Here is a 20404-nt window from a genome sequence, read left to right as displayed (position 1 = left end):
ATGATATTGGTTCAGAGGGTCTACTTCCATAGTTGCTGTTGAGGGCACAGCAAATCCTGCCACTACATTGCTTGCCTCCACCCATCACCCAAGATGAAAGAACAGGTTCTGTCCCTGAGGAATTTGGATTTGGGAGACATGGATTCTGTTCTCTGTTTCCTGGGACTCAACATGGAAGGGCCAATTCTCAGAGAAAGAAGAGAGTGAAATTGATATGCCTGGGACACACACATGAGAGACTATAAACTCCAGGGCAAAAAAAAAAAGAGACAGAGATATAGCTGCCTGGATTTCTGACAGCTTTCCAGTTGAGTTCTAATCCCACAGGAAACTTGACTGCTTTCTTAGTTTTCATTTCTAGACAATAATCCTATAACTCTTTTTTAAGATTTTATTTATTAATTTATTCATGAGAGACAGAGAAAGAGGGAGGCAGAGACAGAGGGAGAAGCAGACTCTCTGTGGAGCAGGGAGCCCAATGTGGGACTCCATCCCAGAAGTCTGGGATCACAACCTGAGCTGAAGGCAGACACCTAACCAACTGAGCCAGTGAGGTGCTCAATCCTGTAACTTTTTAATAAATTCCTCCTTTCAGCATAAGCTAGCATGAGTGGGTTTTGTTTGTTACAGCCAAACAGTCCTCTAAGGAAGTTAACCTGTTTTTAAAGATTTTTTATTTATTCATGAGAGACACACACACACACACAGAGAGAGAGAGAGAGAGAGAGAGAGAGAGAGAGAGGCAGAGACACAGGCAGAGGGAGAAGCAGGCTCCATGCAGGGAGCCTGACGTGGGACTCAATTCCGGGTCTCTAGGATCACACCCTGGGCTGAAGGCAGCGCTAAACCACTGAGCCACCCGGGCTGCCCAAGTTAACCAATTTTTAAACCATTCTGAAAGTTCAGACTTAATGTACTTTTTTGCTCAAGATGAGTCATTAATCTGTGTTGAGTCCCCATGATGCCATTCTTTATGAGGATCTACATTTGACCTCTAGGATGTATTTTGTAGTCCTTAATGTCTTTTGTACATAATTGATTATTTATGGAGTTTTATGATACCTTAAATACTTTGGATGCATAACAAACACATTTAATTTAATATTTCAATTCTGCAATATTTGTACTAGGTCACCTCTTCTATTCTTACTGGCCACAATCATATTATCATATTTATTCCTTCCTTCCCTCCTTCTATTCACTCCCTCCTCCCTCTTCCCTTCCTTTCTTTTCTTTTCTTTTCTTTTCTTTTCTTTTCTTTTCTTTTCTTTTCTTTTCTTTTCTTCTTTCTTTTCTTTTCTTTCCTGTGTTATCAGAGAGAAGACCAAAGAGTTGGTAATTAGAAGCAATCTTCATCCAACTTAAGAATAAACTGAATCCAGTCACCTAACCTCTCAGAATCAAATAAAGTGAGGAGTCCCTTCCAGCATGACAATTTTATGATCAGTGATTCTGTCTCCATTCTGGAATATACCATGTAATGATAGAAATTACTTGAGGCTTTGTTCAGAATACTCATTTCCCAAACTTATTTGACTATGGAATTTTTTTTTACGTGATTCTGTATGCATAGAATACCAGCAATAGCTCATGGGATATAATCTTCATTTGGACTAAAGAGGACAAAAAAATGGTCTATGACAAATGAATTGCTTCAAGAAATGATAAATTCATATTGTAACTCAATTATAGGACCAAAATTATACAAATTCAATAAATAAGTCATTATTATTATTATTAGAAAAATTTAAAAAGACAAAAGTAGTTGAAATAAGACAGGCTCCATAGCAAAGAGCAATGGCTATTAAGAGGCAATGGTATCAGTACAATTAGTGGGTAAATACTACTGAAGCATTGATATTTAAGTTTTACCTCATGTGTTGATTATTTCTGTAATTTCCTGGGTTTCTTTCACTTTTTAGAATGCAGATTCTTGCATGATAATAATAATTATACATGTCTGCTTAAGGACCTTAAATATCTTTTACAGGAAACAATGTTACTGAACATTTTTTTCTTGGGACACTCAACATCTTGCAGTTTGAGAAAAGCTGACATAGTTGAACCCAAACACTATATAGATTTCTAATAAATAACCTATTTTTCCTTTCTCTTCCTTCAATTGCCCACGTACTTGAATGTGCATCTATTATATTGATTTATTGTTTTATGGTCTTTTGTATTCTGTGACATTATGCATCTTTTTTAGCACAGTGAGTCTGGCCCAGCAATTTTTAGATGTCAATGGCAGTGGCCCTTGAATAGGTTTAACCTTACCTTAGCACATTATATCCTTTAAGAATAGTCTTGCTATTTAAGGGATTTTCACTGAAACTAGTATGTATGATAATGTATAATGCCTCCTATTAAGAACTTGGAATGTGTGCATTAAAAGAGTTACAAATTGCCCTTAATCATTGGTTTCTTGTTTCTTTTCATATCCTTGGAAAAAACCTGATGGCTGTAGCCCTGCCATTTTGTGACTAATCCTTCATGTAATAAACCTAAGCTTCAATTATCTTGAGTGAATCAGTCTATTTGGGAAACCCTTTGACTTAGTGCTGAATTGTATTTCGTACACAAGGAGCCAAATCTCATGATGCAGCTACAGCAGTGTGTAACAGCAGCTTCATCATTTTGGAGTTTTAAACTTCTACCTTCAGGGATAAATATATTGATCCTAGAACTGTCAGAGCTCCCAAGATCTCATTGCAAATACTTCAGTGAGCAGAGATGTACTAAGATGGAGAGATTGCTAATTTCCAGAAGTGGAATTACTGAGTTAAAATATAATGCTGCTTTCAGCTTTAAAAGTCCTTGATGGCACAATTTCACTATCCTCAACACAGTTTTATTAGATCCATTAAAAACAACAGTTTGAATGTAGATGCCAACATTACGATGATGACTAGTAATTGGAAGCAGCTACTTATAGTACTTATATACTAGTCCATTTTTCTTACCATTTATACTAATATTAATTGTTGTGGTTTCAATCTTGGCTACAGAGAGCACATAGCATGGTTTAGTAAAGGTTGGCTCCCATTCATAGACATTTCAGAAATGCCTAGGGGCGCCTGGCTGGCTTGGTCAGTGGAATGTGTAACTTTTATTTTTAAAGATTTTATTTATTTATTTGGGAGAGAGAGCACAAGAAAGAGGGAGGGAGAAGCAGACTCCCCAGTGAGCAGGGTGCCTGATGTGGGACTTGATCCCAGTACTCTGGGGTCATGACCTGAGCCATCCAGGTGCCCCAAACGTATAACTCTTGATCTCAAGGTTGTGGGTTTGGGGGTAGATATTACTTAAAAATAAAGTCTTTTTTAAAAAAAGAAAGAAATGCCTAGAAATCTAGGCTACAGAGGATATACACACACACTTAAGTTCAGTCAGAAAGCATTTAGTTCAAAGACCAATATGACCAATGATTGAAACTTATCTGTGTATCACTCTCCCTGAGTGTTATAAGGAGGAAAATGATTCTTTAGAATAACTGCAGACATTTCCAGGTTCCAAAAAAGAGAAAAATAAACATCATGGAGAATATAGATATGGAATTGCAGGGCTACCAGCAGTCAAGAGTGGTGGAAAATTTTGGACTAGTTCAATAAAATTATGTAGATATGAGATGGATTGAAGAAACATAGCTCCACACATTGACTAGTTCCTGATGTGTCACACATTGTTCCTTGGCTACGTCCTGCTCAACATTTTTTTTTTTTTTCCTGCTCAACATTTTAAAGAGCGGTATGACTTATGACAAAGATCAGTGCTAATCAACTTTGTGGATATTTCAAATTCAAAGGACTGGGTAACAGTTTTTTTTTTTTTTTAAGATTTTATTTATTCATGAGAAACACACACAGAATGAGAGAGAGAGACAGAGACAGAGACACAAGCAGAGGGAGAAGCAGGCTCCATGCTGGGAGCCTGATGCAGGATTCCATCCCAAGATTCCAGGACCACGCCCTGGGCTGAAGGGCTAGCTAAACCACTGAGCCACCCAGGGATCTCCTAGGTGACAGTTCTTAATTTTGACAACAAAATAACTTGATGGGCAAGAAGTAACAAGGCCATGTCTAAAAGAAATTAAATGTAAGTCCTGATTCAGGCTTCATAAAAGAAAAATAATAGCTGAAGTACAGGGTGAGAAAGATCTTATTAGGTAGTTCTTATGAAAAAAAAGTAGTTAATTAGAAGTTCTGTATCAACTGACAGTGTGATAGATTTGTCCAAAATCTTCTAAATGGAATCTTTCTGTTCTTGAAAAAGAATCAACTTTAACTGAAATATTGTTGCTCAGACAAGGAAGTTAGCAGTCATTCGTTGTGTCCTAACAATAGTCAGACCACCTCTAGAATGTCTTGTTCCTTGCTAGGTTTGAGCACTTTTCCAGAGTGTAATCTGTAGAATAGTTCTTAGAATGTTAATGTGTTATGAGGAGGGAAGGTGTAGAGTTAAAGAAGCTTGGAAAGGATGGGTTGTTTGACAAATTCAAAAGGTATCTTTCTGGAATTACTTCTCAGAGTCTTTAATGTGTGAGTATACCTTAGGCTGTCCAAGGCGAGAGGAGGATACAGGGAGGCCTGGAGGAAATGTCCTAGCCTGGTGTCCCAGAATGATTTATATTCATCTCAAACTACTGTACTTCCATTCTACCTCTATCCCTTGACCCTTCTTCCAAGACTATGATCCTGTCATCACCACTTCCACCACTATTTCGATTCTTGCCTTCTCAAATGGCTCCTTCACTCCTTCCCTCAGATGCAGAAGTGTTCTGTTCCATAAAAAACATTTTCATTTTGCTTCTTCTTCTATGTACTTATTGTCTTTCTTCTTCCTCCTACTGCTTTTGGTATTTGATGCTTCCCCACTGCTCATCCTTACTCCCCACCCCTCCACTGTTTTTGAGCAAAGGATATTTTCTTTTACATAGATAATTTTGCCGACTAGTATTCCATAGGCCATGCCTGGAGGCATGCTCAATTAGAAATGTTTAGAAGAGACATCTGAAAATCAAGGCCTCCGAAAATCAGATATTTACCTTTCAATAGTTGAGGGTTTTTTCAATGAGAAAGGGAGTAGAATTATTCTAGCTCGTTGTAGAGTTTACTATCCTTTTGTGTGTATGTGTGTATGACCTAGATTCATCTGGCAGACTGGGTAAGCCTATGAATGCTTTCTCAATATAATGTCTTTAAGTATAAAGGAAAATTATAGGATTAAAAAGGAAAACAATTATACTGATATAAATTATCAGAATATTAAACACAGTTTTGGTATAGTGGTATGTGTGCATATTTATTAAATAACTAATAAGATCTAGTATGTCTATGTTATTTTGGAATGTTTACAACATGTCTAATGAGATGAGAAAATATTTGTGATTTCCATTAGTGACAAAATTACACAATTATGGGTTATTGACTGTATTCATAATTGAAGTACATGCTACTTTTCTTTTAGAAGTTAGTAAAAATATAGATGTAATGATTTTCATCCATATTTATAGACTTTCTGAATTCTTTGTGGACCCCAGGTTAAAGAGCACTGCTTTAAATGGTAGAACATAGAGTTGCAAGCAGTCAGATGGAAGCTCATTAAGAAACATTTTATAACTGAGTTGTCATAGAGTAACAGAAGGGACTTTCTCATGAAGTGGTGATCTACTTGTCAGTGGAAATATTCATTTAGCAACTGCGTAACAAAGAGAACTGAGAATCTTGTAGCATAACGCTAATTCATATTAGCTAACATCTTTTGAGTGCTTACCAGTTTTCAGGCACTGGATTAGGAGCAATTTATGTGTCTGCTCAAATTACTTGAATAATATTTTAAACATAGTGAAAAGTGAACTATCCAGTACTAAACTTTGTGCCTTTGGTATACTGATATTATTTATATTAGAAATTCAACTGTATCACTTTTAAAAAACCATGTCCTCATCACCATTATTTCACCAGCAAGCATCTCTGGCATATTGTGAACTCCAAATATATGCCTAAAACATGAATAAATGAGTATAATTGTCTGATTTGTGGGGTTTTTTTAAAAAAATTCTTACTTAAACATACCAGGTAATTGAGTATAATGTACTAAATTCTATTTTTTTCTACTGAAAATAATTATAGTTAAATTTACCATTTGTAATGCGGGAAGGAATTGTCTCAATTAGTATAAAATTCATCAGGTTGTGTAAATTCTTTCTGGAATAGGATAGTATATAAGTAAATAAGCAGCAAAAATCTACAAAATATATGGAAAATTAGACTCTATTCTTTTAGAACGTTTTCTTATCATAATTGAGTGGGAGGTATAGAGATTTTTCATATAACTCTTGCTATCACTCATGCTTAGTCTCCCCCGTTATCAGCATCACAGGAAATGGGCATCTAAAGAAATGTTTTGTTTTAGGCAGCCCCCAAGATGACTTTCAGTGATCTCACCTCTCCATATTCACACATTTGTGTTTTCTCTTTCATATTGTCCCAGGGTTTATCTCTGCAACCACAGAACTTTCTTTGGAAATCATACTAACTTTGTTTTCACCAGGGTATTATTCTGCTGTAAGTCTGCCAATATTTGGTGATCTCTCAATAGGAAGCCGTTTCAATCAGCAGTACACATTATCTTGTTATATGCTGTTAAGCGTAGGGCAAAGAAGGATATTGCATTGTTTTGTCTTAGAGGTTTTTTTTCTGGTCATGTTTTTGTTATCTACATGACACAATAAAAAGAAAAGCAGGAGACCAAAGATTTTATACAATATTGGAATCTTTATGGGGCAACCCTGATTAATGGCCATAGTTAATACAAAACTCTTAACAACCACCATGAAATATGTTTTATTCATCACACTTGAAAAATCTTGGCTCTTAAAAGAAAAAGAAAAATCTTGACTCTGGGTTTGTTATTTTAACTTTATTTTTCAGAGTGAGATATAAGGGCAAGTTCAGTTTCACAGTTCTTCAACCAACCTGTGGATTCACATGGGGCCCCACATTAACATGGGCTCTGTAAATGATGTAGCTGATCCTAGAAAAAAGAGAGATAAAAATCAAATTACCATAGCAGAATTACTGATCACATACTTATATTTAGCCTGAAAAATACTGAGAACCCAGAAAACATCTCAATCGTGTTAGCAGTGCTTTCCTTCCTGCAGTTAACATTTCTTCCTTCCTGTAGAACTTTTTAGATCCCATCACTGTACCATTACTGGTCTTTTTTCCCCCCTCTCCAAAGGCTTAAAAAAGAAGTCTTCATTAAGCATATGCAGTATCCATTAGGTTTTCTCTAAAGATTCCCAGCATCTTTGCCAAGCTGTCATATGAGCATTTGCATATTTTGCATAGGATTACATAAACACATATTTTAAATGAATTTTTGTGTCTTTCTAAGCAAAGAATACATGTTATAAAAATCTAGAGTTTTCTTTTTCAATTTGAGATAACTACATTCTGCTTAATTACTGTTTAAGCCACTTTAACACAGTTTTGATGGAGAAAGTAACTGCCAGCCAAAGGAATGAAATGGAACATTGTTTTCCTCTTCTGGTAAGAGTGTTGTTTAGTTTGAATTTACTTCAAATAAGTATACTGTTTGTCAGAAACAAAAAAACTTTACATTATTTTGACCCAAATATAAGGATATGCTTTGTAGTAAATTAACTACCATTTAGCTTTGAGTCTTCTATTCCTTGTCTTTGAAATACAATTTACTAGTGACTCAACAAGGGTTAGAATGTAATTGTGGGTTGAGAGATAAATGTTGCCTGAATTGCTTCTAAAGTAACCAGCCTTAGTGTATCAGAATAAATAATACTGACTACTCCAAGAGACAACTCCCCAAATCCCAATAGCTTCAACAAGTGAAGTGTAAAACTCATCTATGTAAAGTTAGCTCATATTTCTGGTTGATGGATTGCCTGCCACCTCGTCATTGAAACATCGGCATTTCTTCCTATGAAAATGTGGCATCATTGTCCTCTCAAGCTTCATACTTCTTTCACCAGGTGAATGGAGAAACCAGAGAAGTTTTCTCTAAGCAGGCCCAGATATGGAATAGATTGTTTCAGCTCCTCTTACATTCATATGTTCATGCATGGGAAATGTGGGCTAGATGTGATCCCAGGAGAGAGAGAAAGGATTTTGCTGACTCCCTGCCACTCTTTGATCAAGTGACACTGTGCCATATTCAAATTAATTTCTTTCTATAATCTTTTAAAAATGTGTTACATCCACATAATACTTACAACATGTGCCTGTTGGGACACCTGGGTGGCTCAGCAGTTGAGCGCCTGCCTTCAGCTCAGGGTGTGATCCTGGAGTCCCGGGATCGAGTCCCATATCGGGCTCCCGGCATGGAGCCTGCTTCTCCCTCTGCCTGTTTCTCTCTCTCTCTCTCTCTCTGTCTTTCATGAATAAATAAAATCTTAAAAAAAAATATGTGCCTGTTTCTTTTGGATGATATTATTCAGTAGACTTTTTCATTGATCTATCCTGGAGTCGTCTTTATTGACACAGGGTTATAGTTTTGGACAAGTTGGCCCAATCTCAGAACCTTAAATTGTATTATTTCAGATCTTTTCGAGGTAGTAAGTGAAGCCTTTCACAGTGTCAGTACTTGGATGTAGTCCCTCCCTTTGTGTTCTCACACCTCCTCTTTCTTGGTGTCATTTATATAACTACTTATTGGGTTTTCTTCTTTCATTTCTGACTCTCTTTCTCTATCTCTCTTTTAACTTGTACTTGGCCATCAAGTGTTGGAGGTTCTTTAAGCTTGGTTCTAGATCCTCTTTTTTTCCCAACCTTTATACCTTACATGCTTTTGTTTGTTTTAAAAGATTTTATTTATTTATTCACGAGAGATACAGAGAGAAGAGACAGGAAGAGGGAGAAGCAGGCTCCCTGCTTTTTTTTTTTTTTTTTTTTTTTTTTTTTTTTACTTTTTGGGAAGACTGATTAACAAACTTTATTACAGAAAATGAATGCAGGATCCCTGGGTGGCACAGCGGTTTGGTGCCTGCCTTTGGCCCAGGGCGCGATCCTGGAGACCCAGGATCGAATCCCACATCGGGCTCCCAGTGCATGGAGCCTGCTTCTCCCTCTGCCTGTGTCTCTGCCTCTCTCTCTCTCTCTCTGTGACTATCATAAATAAATTAAAAAATTAAAAAAAAGAAAAGAAAAAGAAAATGAATGCATCCAATGTCCCCAAATACATTTGTGACAAGAACAGACACACAGGAGACACAGACAATAGTTGCTGCATCATAGCCTTGCTCGTTCCAAAGGATAAAACATCATTCAAACATGGGGTGAGGGGGCTGGGAGAGAGCTGGTTAGAGAAAGGTACTGTCCTTTTGATTAAAAAATAATAATAAAGTAACAGGTTGGCATCGCAAGATCACATACTGTGGGCCCAGACTTGATTTCAGGAGTCCAGCACCACGCCCTGAGCCAGAGGCAGATGCTCAACCACTGAGCCACCCAGGCATCCCCTTACATGCTTTTGACTTTAATCATTGTTTATATGCCAAAGATGAACTAGTTTATATAGTTAGCTCATATTTACTCTTTAGGGCTCAGACCTGTATATCCTACTGCTCTTATGATTTCCTATTTGAATCCTACTTCATATCCAAAAAGTTCATGGTCTCTTCTCACTGTCAGCTTCACCATGCCTTACTTGTGTCCTCTTCCCCTTAGAGCTATGAATGACAGCATTCATCCAATTCTCTAACTTCATCCCCTCCCCTTAATTGCTTATCTGCCTTCTATCACTAAGATCTGTCCATTTTACCTTCTAGTTATTTGTTGGATTCATCTTTCTCATTTGATGAATTCATCATTCCTCTTTACTAGGGCCAGCTTATCTAAGCTGACATAACAACCTCTCTTCTGAACACAGTTAATAGCAGCCTCTATCCATTCCTTGGCATTCTGCTCTTGTCCCCTATCCAGCCTGTTGTCCACATTTTGGTCAGAGTCATCTTTTCAAAACACAAATCTAACCTTATCACTGGCCACACAGCCTTGACTTAACATCTGTGAATCATTTCCTATTGTTCTTAACACCATTAACATCTCCTCAGTGTAGTCTTCCAGGTCCTATATAATCAGAATCACGCTCTGTCTCCAGCATCTTCTCTGCCTTGTTCTGAAGCAGTCTCTGCCTTACTTTCTAAGTTCCATCTACATCGACTTTCCAGTCAATGCCTCAGGGCCTTTGCTCATGACATCCTCTCTCCCAGGAACACTTGACATTTTACCTAGTGAACTCTTCCGCATCTTAGAATCACCTTCTTAGAATCACCTTCATTGTGAAGCTTTCCCTGAACTTCTAGATACCCTATATACCCTATATATTTCCTTCACTGTACTTATTTAGTGTTTTTTAATCATAAGTGTGTTATTAACTGGTTAATATCTCTTATTTACTGGAGATGGTCTATTCCTTGTTAAACTAGCACTGCTTAGAACAATATCTGCATCTATTATCTCTTTTTCGATAACCACTCCTTTTCGAATCCTAAACCCTACCCTACCACCTGGCACAGAGTAAGTCTAAAATAAATATTATTTAATTGAATTGGATGTTGATGGCTAGCATTTAGATACATTCATTGTAATGGCATATTTCACAAAATTGCCTTGTTGGCCAATCCAATTGGCTAAAAAATACAAGTGTGCTATTTTGTTTCAGGCAGACACATGAAGATGCCATGCAGAGGACTTTCACTGGTAATTTAAGGCTGCATAGAGGAAATCAAGTTAGTTTATTCCCATTTCATTTCTTTAACCATCTATTTCTAAGGGAATAGATATTTGTAGAAGGAATAATAAATACTCAGGCAAAATATTTGTGCAATACAAATTCTATATAATTTTTAGTGCTTCCTTTGAATACTAAGAAGAGTATTACAGAATAGTAGTAAATCTTTTCTGTTTGGCATTTAGAGTGTTGTTTTGGCATCTGTGACTTGTATTACTGATCTGAGACTTAAATTGGGTTTGTGTTTTTCAAGGATAACTGAATTTGGGATAATAAGTCATAAACTTTTAATAGAAAACTCTAGGGTGTTTATATGATCTGACAGATGAAATTCACTGTTTGAGTCAAATATTGAATATATATTATAATTTAGGCTGTGCTTGATGCCTTATTAACTTGGGCACCTAATCTTCTGAACCTGATGGAAATGAAATCATAATCAAAGACCTCTTTGACTCCAAAGAACCATGCCTCTAATTATTTCTCCTTTTCAAACTGTTGCTTCTCTCAGGCTAGGATCTTTGAGATATTAAAGGGCAGGTTTTAGCTCAAAATGGCAAGCATGGTCCTTATTTTCTTACCTAGGAGGATGGTCTTTGATAATCAATGTTTTGTACTTACCTTTGCCCTAAGTAAAATTCTGTTTCTGACTTGGGCATTCACAGAGAAGTAAGAATAAGGGGAGCATTAAAGGTATGAACTATGATTATGATTAATTAATTTAACATATACTGATTTCCATTATGTGCCCAAAACTTTTTGGGTACTGGGAATATTATCAGTGCAGTGAAAATAGTTCTGCCCTCACAAAGCTTAAATTATGAAAATTCTATAAAATTCTATATACATACAGGCTAAAGTGGAGAAAAAATAATTATAAAAGATTAAGTCAGAGAAATCATGTAAGTCTGAATAGATTACTATAGGGGATTTGGCTTTTATTGTGAGTGAGATGAAAGCTATTGGAGGGTATTGTACAGAAGAAAGATTCAGTCTACCTCTGAGATTTATTGGGAGAGAATAAAAAGTAGCAGTGAGAATACAAAGATCAGTTAGAAGGTATCTTAGATTAGGGCTCATGGAAGCAGAGCCCAAATTGGAAATTACTGTGCAAGTAGTTTATCACAGGACTGTTCTCAAAAGTAACATAGAGTGAAATAGCAGGATAAGGCATGGGAGGGAGCTAAGCAAAAATGTGGTTTCACCCCAAGCCAGCTTTAGCCTAATCCAAACCAGATGGGAATTTAGTGCAGAAGAGAAACCCGTAAGTAGGAATGATACCACACAATTGTCCCACTTCAAGAAAAGGGGCTAGCTTTTGTATCCCTGGTCCCTGTATTAGTAAGTCATTGGCTATTGGCTAGCTTGGGAAGTGAGGGGAATAATCACACAGCTATTCCTGGGGAAGGCTTCCCTCAGGTCTTCCATAAGACTATTCTCTGGGGATGCTGCTACTAGCTCTCTTTAGCAGTCAGTAGTTACTGGAACATGATAAATACCAATAAAGGACATCAAGGCAGAGCATCAGTTGAATTTATATAGAAGACAAATGCATTATTCCAGGTGGAAGATGATGATGGCTCAGACCAGAGTGGTAGTAGCTATGCCTATGAGAAGACAGATAAGATCTAGATACATTTTGATAGTAGAGTTGACAAGATTTGCTGCTGGATTGATATTAGTTGACAGAAGTCAGAGCTGATTGTATGAATCCTGGTCTGAGATATTGTACAAATAGAGTTTCTATTTATTGAGATGGTAAGGCAGTGAGATCAAGATTTCCATGTTATATTTGGTATATGCATTCAGACATATCAGTGGAAAGGCTGAGTAAATGGTTATGTAAGTGTGGAGTTCAGAACTGGTTTACAAACATAATTTGGGTACTGATGATTTTAAAGTTAAGGAGTTATTGTAGGTCAATAAGAGAAGTGACTTGAATGTATTGATGTTCAGGTTATGAGAGGTTATGAAAAAGGATGTTGACGAGGAGCAGCTGGTGAGGCAGAAAGACAACTTAGAATGAGGGTAGTCTTGGAAGTCAAGTGAAGACACTATTGCAAAAAGAAAGGAATGATTAATTGCTGAATGCTGCTGATTACTTGAGTGACAGTTGGGAACTGACTTAGGGATTCAGCATTGAAAAGGCTTGGATGACCTTGAAGAGAACTGTTTCAGTGGAGTGCTGAGGACAAAGCATAGTTGGAATGGATTCAAGAACTAGTAGGGGGGTAGGAAGTGAAGATTATGAGGTTGGAGAACTTGTGAGCGCTTTTTCTCTAAACTGGGCAGAGAAATGAGACAGGTGGAACTTGAGACCTAAATGAGAAACATTGCAGTGTGATTTTATGTGGATAGGAATAATCCAGAGAAGAAGTGGAAGTTAGTGCTGCAGGACAAAGGTTAATAATGGGAGAAATATTTTTAGCAGATCAAAAGGGATAGGATTAGATATGTAAGTAGAGGGCTTGATAAATGTGATTGAAGAAACAGAGGAAAATTATTTTCTATTTTGTTATAATTTTTTTTCTCAATGAAATAAGAATCAAATTATCAACAAGGATAGGACAGAAACTGTTGAAAATATGAAGAGAGTTGTGAAATAATCATCAGTGGATAAAAGAGTAAATGAACTAGGAAAATGTAGTAAGATTTTTGGGCAGCCCCAGGGGCCGAAATAATCTCAGGAAGTCCTGGCTCTTAGAAAACTGAGGTTGGGAGTAAAACATACATTAAAACAATCACAAAGAGTTTGAAAAATAAATATATACCAAATTGGCTTTTTTCATAGTTTTAAACAAAAATGTCATTATGAACAAAAAATCAAACTAAAAAAGATACTGCATGTGTTAGAATGTTTTTAAAAAAGATGGAGGACAATCATACCCAATAATTTCACTATATGGCTAAGTGCAATGTTCTGAATTTCAATCCGCATCTTGTATTACCATGGGGATTTGATAATCTGACCCTTTGCATTGGGGTGAAATACTATGCTTTAATTTTATCTTTTAATTATTTAAGTGAAAGATATCAATGTAGCATTACTTTGTTGTGGCCACATTATTTAATTTATTTGGAATATTGTAGGGTTTTTCCTTAGCCACAACAGTGGTCAAAATCAGATGATAGAGTGACTTCAGAATAAAATCAGGTCACATGGGACTGGAAATCAAGTTTTTCTCTATCATTTAATGAATTTATCTAAGAAAAATCTGGACATTGTCCTTGTGCATCCTATGCCTATTTTCTCTTTTCCATGGTTACTGAACATCAACTGACATTTTCATACTGAGGTGATTCTGTGAGTTGGAAATGCTTTCACATTAATGCCTGTCAAGCATTTTCCAAGCTTTCCTAGACCTTGATATGAATCTTACTTCTCATCATCAAAAAGTGGATAAAAGCAATTACTGGACAACACAACCAGTGCTGCAAGGTGGGAAAGTGTGGGAGAAGCACTTCTAGCTGGCAGGAATGCAGGCACAGAGGACCTGCTAAGAGTCCCAAATGCACTCTGAGGAACTGGACAACTCTATGGATCAAACCAGATGTCAAAGACCCAGGTGCCCACCTGACACAAACCTGCCCATGAAAATGAAGCCTCCTGCAGAGCTCATCTACATGCTTCCAGGGCAGAGTGATTCAAAGAACAATCTTTGAGTACCACATGGGTCTGGTGCTATGGGTCACCCAGTGTCCATATATCTTGGTGGTTCTGAGGAATAGTCCTTGCATTACTAGTACTTTTGTGAAGCTGATGTGGCTTGTGGGTCATGCCCTCCTGCTGAGTATGACTCTTCACTTTGTGAGTCCTGGGTCAGTGTCCTCCATAGATACCTGAAGTTTAGAGACTAAGTCCATGCTGGAGTTAGACAGATGAACCACCTTTCCTTTTGGTGCACTGGTGTTCTTCATGAAGTGCAATCAATTCTGTTTCATAGCTTATTTTGAAAAATGAATTGATTCTAATCCAATGGATATATTAGGGAACAATTTGATGAACAGCTACAAAATGAGAGTGTAAATAATGTTAATGCCTCTATATAGCAGCATTGACATGCATAACAACGTAATTTTGTGTAAGAAAAAGAGTTTCTGTGCTCATAGGTTATTTTTTATATCCAGAAATGCTTCATCATAATTAAATGCCAAATCCCCTAAATTAAGAGAGCCACTAAACTCCGGGTCTGCCTAAAAGTTTTAATTTTAGCTTCTGTCCCAAAGTTTTTCATGTCTCTCTCTTTATGTCTTCCCTCAGGGTCAGCTCATATAAGTCTTTGTCTTTGAGTTTCATTTATATATTGATGACACCCAAACCTCTCTCTCTATGACCGAACACCAAACCCTTTCTGATTTATAGATTTTTATTTATATCTGAATATACTCTGAGTATTTCAAACTTCTCAAATATCAAATTGAGTATTTCCCCATACATATGCATGTATCTGTATGTATGTGTATGAATGTATCACATATACTTACTATGGATGTTAGGCACTGCCCTTTGTTCGTTTTCTATATTAACTCATGAATTCCCCAGAACAACCTAAGGAGGTAAGTCCTCTTGCTATGGCCATATTACAAATGAAAAAGCTGAGGCAAAGAGATTAAGTAATTCATCTAATGTGAGTTAAAAAGGAGGGATTTGAATTGACACAATCTAATTCTAAAGGACATGCTTTTCCCAAACTTCATGCAATTCAGCAAGGCAAAAACCTATAAAGATCATTTCAGTTTTTATTTTTATATTTGTTTAATTTTTACTTTTATTTTAAAAAGTTATTTATTTAAAAAATTCCAGCGTAATTAACATACACTGTTATATTAGTTTCAGGAGCACAATATAGTGATTCAACAATTTATACATTACTCAGTGCTCAAGATAATAAATGTACTCTTAATTTTACCCCCACTCCCAGCCTGGGAACCATCAGTTTGTTCTCTATATTTGAGAATCTGTTTTCTTGCTTGTCTCTTTTTTCCTTTGTTTGCTTGTTTTGTTTCTTAAATTCCACATATGAGTGAAATCATATGGTATTTGTCTTTCTCTGTCTGACTTATTTCACTTAGCATTATAACCTGTAGATCCATCCATTCTGTTACAAATGGCAAAATTTCATTCTCTTTTATGGGTAACATTATACACACACACACATACACAAACACACATACATGTATATATATCACATCTTTACTCATTCATCTGTCTGTGGATACTTGGGTTGCTTCTATATTTTGACTGTTGTAAATAATGCTACTGTAAGCATAGGGGTGCATACATCTTTTCAAATTACTGTTTTCATTTTCTTTGGACAAATACCCAGTAGTGGAATTACTCGATCGTATGGTAATTCTATTTTTAATTTTTTGAGGAACCTCCATACTGTTTTCCTCAGTGGCCGCATTTCTTTGAATCTTAACTCAAGCAAGTACATTCACTGGGTGTAAAGATATACAGGCTTTTGTTACAGAGAAAGCATTCTCTAAAACTTGAATGTCTTTTACAATTACGTATTGTTCTTTGTGAGTTCCTGCATCTTACAGAACTTGATGTTTGGCCATTTGGAAACTATTGTATGAATGACATTCATCATAGTTTTCATATGAATGTTAACCCAGTCCTGTAAGTCATCCATGAAACGTCTGAACAGAAGGTTTATGTCACCAAGTAACTAAAGACAAGGTTGGAATGGTGAATGAGAGTCAGATTGTGGAATACTTTTAAATGGCAGTCTGCTAAGGATAGAGGTCTTTACCTTGCTGCTGGTAGCAGGAAAAATTTTTCATATTGAAAGCATTACATGAGATTCAGAACATGTTTTAGGAAAAATAAGCTGTCCATGTGCAGACACTTGCTGAACTTTAAGGCCTGTCAAGACCTTGAGAGCTCTTCCCTCTAGTCTGGAGCTATGAGTCAATCGGAGAAGGACAAACATTATATGTTCTCATTCATTTGGGGAATATAAATAATAGTGAAAGGGAATAGAAGGGAAGGGAGAAGAAATGGGTAGGAAATATCAGAAAGGGAGACAGAACATAAAGACTCCTAACTCTGGGAAACGAACTAGGGGTGGTGGAAGGGGAGGAGGGCGGGGGGGGGGGGAATGGGTGACAGGCACTGAGGGGGGCACTTGATGGGATGAGCACTGGGTGTTATTCTGTATGTTGGCAAATTGAACACCAATAAAAAATAAATTTATTATTAAAAAAAAACAAAATCTCTTGCAGAATCTTGTTATTATATCCTGCAAAAGCTTTCATTCCAGGACCCCACCCCTTGAGATTTCAGTAAAAATGGACTTAAATGTTAGAAACCATATTTTAATAAACACAATGGAAGATTGTGATGCAGGTGGCTTGAAAACCACTGATCTAGTGGCTGTGGGAGTAATACAAGTGTCAGATAAAAATGGCTTGAACTAGGATAGTGGGATGGGATTTCAATTCACTATGGGTGTTTGAGCCACAGATCATCACTGAATGTGAACATATGCATACACAACACACACACACACACACACACACACACAACCTGCATCCACCCTGAAAAACGGGAAAGGTTTCTAGGCAGAGGTCAAGAACTGTGAAGTCCACATGGCATATATAGTACAGAGAGAGTTAAGCTGAGGAAAGTAACCAAGCACAAATGGAGAAGCCTTCTAGTGAAGTAAGTGTATGAGACTACTTAGAGGAACCTCACCATATTTTCAAGGGTAGAGATGAAACAATGGGAACAAGGATCCTGCCATGTGGCATCAGTAAAATCTCCTTAACAAAGTCTTCAGGAACCGGAGGTAATCAGAGTAGTCTCTTAGGGATGTGGATTGACCTAGTCTGTGATAGTTGTCATTTTAGGATTGGATGGCTTGAAGCAAGGGAAGATAAGAGTACTAATGACAAAAACTTGTTTGGGTAACACCCACTTGCAGGAAATAGGGAAGAGATAGTCAACAAACTGGTAAGAAATGACATCTATCCATTGACCTTGAAGCAGAAAAGTGAATGGTTTTTGGAAGATGTGGTTAAATTGCCACAAGATATAGAAAGACCAAATAGCATGTGGATTGAGAATAGATCTGTTGTTTGGCAACTTGGCGTTCATGGTCATCTTTGTGAGAGATTTTCAGCAGAGTGGCATGAACAGAAGTCAGATTGAGGGGGGGGGTGTTGAAGAAGGGAGTATGGAATGAAAAAAGGAATTTGTTATGGGTTAATTGGTATCTATATTTTTCCTTTGTGGTTTTGGAAGCAAAAGGAAAGGAAACAGGGTTGGTGGCTGCTGGGGAAATTAGACTGGTAATCAATCACGTGTTATGGAATGAGAATCTCCTTGGAACTAATATAAATCATGTTCCTTTGCTTTGAGATTGGATATTTCATTCAGATTTTATTATAATTAGTTTAATACTCTAATAGAGGAATATAAAAATAATATAATAGTTGTGTATTTTCAGTTTATAGTTGAATATGGACTGATATACAAAATATAGACATTAGGCCGAGCTCCCTAAGGGCTGCAGCGCGCACGGCGGTACCCGGAGCAGCTCGGGGGGCTCGGGCGGCGGCTCCGCGGAGGGGGCTGCGCGGCCCCGGGAGCAGCTCGGCCGGGCTCTGGCAGAGGAAGAGGCTCCGTGCGGAGGGGGCGGCGCGGTTCCAGGAGCAGCTCGGAGGGGTTCGGGCGGCGGCTCCGCGGAGGGGGCTGCGCGGCCCGGGAGCGCGAATCCAACAGCGCAGGCTCCGGAGCACAGGGCGCCGGGACACAGCCCAGGATCCCGCCTCCCCCGGGACAGGCAGAGACCGGGAGGGCCCAGGACAGCGAGGACGCTCCTGCCCCGAGCTGAGCAGATCAGCGGCCCCGCCCGGAGCCTCCAGGCCCTGCAGACGGAGTTCCTGCCGGAGCTGAATCCAGGGCTCCAGAGCTGGCCCCGCCACTGGGGCTGTTCCTCCTGCGGCCTCACGGGGTAAACAACCCCCACTGAGCCCTGCACCAGGCAGGGGCACAGCAGCTCCCCCAACTGCTAACACCTGAAAATCAGCACAGCAGGCCCCTCCCCCAGAACACCAGCTAGACTGACAACTTCCAGGAGAAGCCAAGGGACTTAAAGAACACAGAATCAGAAGATACTCCCCTGTGGTTCTTCTTTTTTTTTTTTTTTTTGGTTTTTTTGTTTTGTTTTGTTTTGTTTTGTTTTGTTTTGCTTTTTGATTTGTTTCCTCCCCCACCCCCCCTTTTTTTTTCTCCTTTCTTTTTCTTTCTCTTTTTCTTCTTTTTTTTTTCTTTCGTTTTTTTTTTTTCTCTTCCCTTTTTTTTCTCTTTCTCTTTTCTTTCCTTCTTTCTCTCCTCTCTTTTTCTCTTTTTCCCAATACAACTTGCTTTTGGCCACTCTGCACTGAGCAAAATGACTAGAAGGAAAACCTCACCTCAAAAGAAAGAATCAGAAACAGTCCTCTCTCCCACAGAGTTACAAAATCTGGATTACAGTTCAATGTCAGAAAGCCAATTCAGAAGCACTATTATACAGCTACTGGTGGCTCTAGAAAAAAGTATAAAAGACTCAAGAGACTTCATGACTGCAGAATTTAGAGCTAATAAGGCAGAAATTAAAAATCAATTGAATGAGATGCAATCCAAACTAGAAGTCCTAACGAAGAGGGTTAACGAGGTGGAAGAACGAGTGAGTGACATAGAAGACAAGTTGATAGCAAAGAGGGAAACTGAGGAAAAAAGAGACAAACAATTAAAAGACCATGAAGATAGATTAAGGGAAATAAACGACAGCCTGAGGAAGAAAAACCTACGTTTAATTGGGGTTCCCGAGGGCGCCGAAAGGGCCAGAGGGCCAAAATATGTATTTGAACAAATTCTAGCTGAAAACTTTCCTAATCTGGGAAGGGAAACAGGCATTCAGATCCAGGAAATAGAGAGATCCCCCCCTAAAATCAATAAAAACCGTTCAACACCTCGACATTTAATTGTGAAGCTTGCAAATTCCAAAGATAAGGAGAAGATCCTTAAAGCAGCAAGAGACAAGAAATCCCTGACTTTTATGGGGAGGAGTATTAGGGTAACAGCAGACCTCTCCACAGAGACCTGGCAGGCCAGAAAGGGCTGGCAGGATATATTCAGGGTCCTAAATGAGAAGAACATGCAACCAAGAATACTTTATACAGCAAGGCTCTCATTCAAAATGGAAGGAGAGATAAAGAGCTTCCAAGACAGGCAGCAACTAAAAGAATATGTGACCTCCAAACCAGCTCTGCAAGAAATTTTAAGGGGGCCTCTTAAAATTCCCCTTTAAGAAGAAGTTCAGTGGAACAGTCCACAAAAACAAAGACTGAATAGATATCATGATGACACTAAACTCATATCTCTCAATAGTAACTCTGAATGTGAACGGGCTTAATGACCCCATCAAAAGGCGCAGGGTTTCAGACTGGATAAAAAAGCAGGACCCATCTATTTGCTGTCTACAAGAGACTCATTTTAGACAGAAGGACACCTACAGCCTGAAAATAAAAGGTTGGAGAACCATTTACCATTCGAATGGTCGTCCAAAGAAAGCAGGGGTAGACATCCTTAGATAAACTAAAATTTACCCCAAAGACTGTAGTGAGAGATGAAGAGGGA

General features: G+C 38.0%; 1 protein-coding gene and 2 long non-coding RNA genes across 32 annotated transcripts in view; 2 read left to right on the top strand and 1 right to left on the bottom strand.

The window, feature by feature from the left end:
- Positions 1–20404, top strand: part of PDE4D (phosphodiesterase 4D) — a 1448272-nt gene that overhangs the window by 388975 nt on the left and 1038893 nt on the right. The gene's annotated exons all lie outside the window — the stretch shown is intronic.
- Positions 3975–20404, top strand: part of LOC140633666 (uncharacterized) — a 72981-nt gene continuing 56551 nt past the window's right edge. The window contains exon 1 of the long non-coding RNA XR_012031252.1: positions 3975–4095. This is a non-coding gene — a long non-coding RNA (uncharacterized lncRNA). The remainder of the gene's footprint in view (positions 4096–20404) is intronic.
- LOC140633667 (uncharacterized) overlaps positions 6902–20404 on the bottom strand; it is a 120027-nt gene continuing 106524 nt past the window's right edge. For both annotated transcript variants that reach the window (XR_012031253.1, XR_012031254.1), the window contains one exon: positions 6902–7035. This is a non-coding gene — a long non-coding RNA (uncharacterized lncRNA). The remainder of the gene's footprint in view (positions 7036–20404) is intronic.

Source organism: Canis lupus, chromosome 5 (assembly GCF_048164855.1).
Source record: "Canis lupus baileyi chromosome 5, mCanLup2.hap1, whole genome shotgun sequence".
Lineage (NCBI taxonomy): Eukaryota > Metazoa > Chordata > Mammalia > Carnivora > Canidae > Canis > Canis lupus.
Note: the sequence above shows the minus strand (reverse complement) of the source record. Positions and strands in the feature narration are given on the sequence as shown.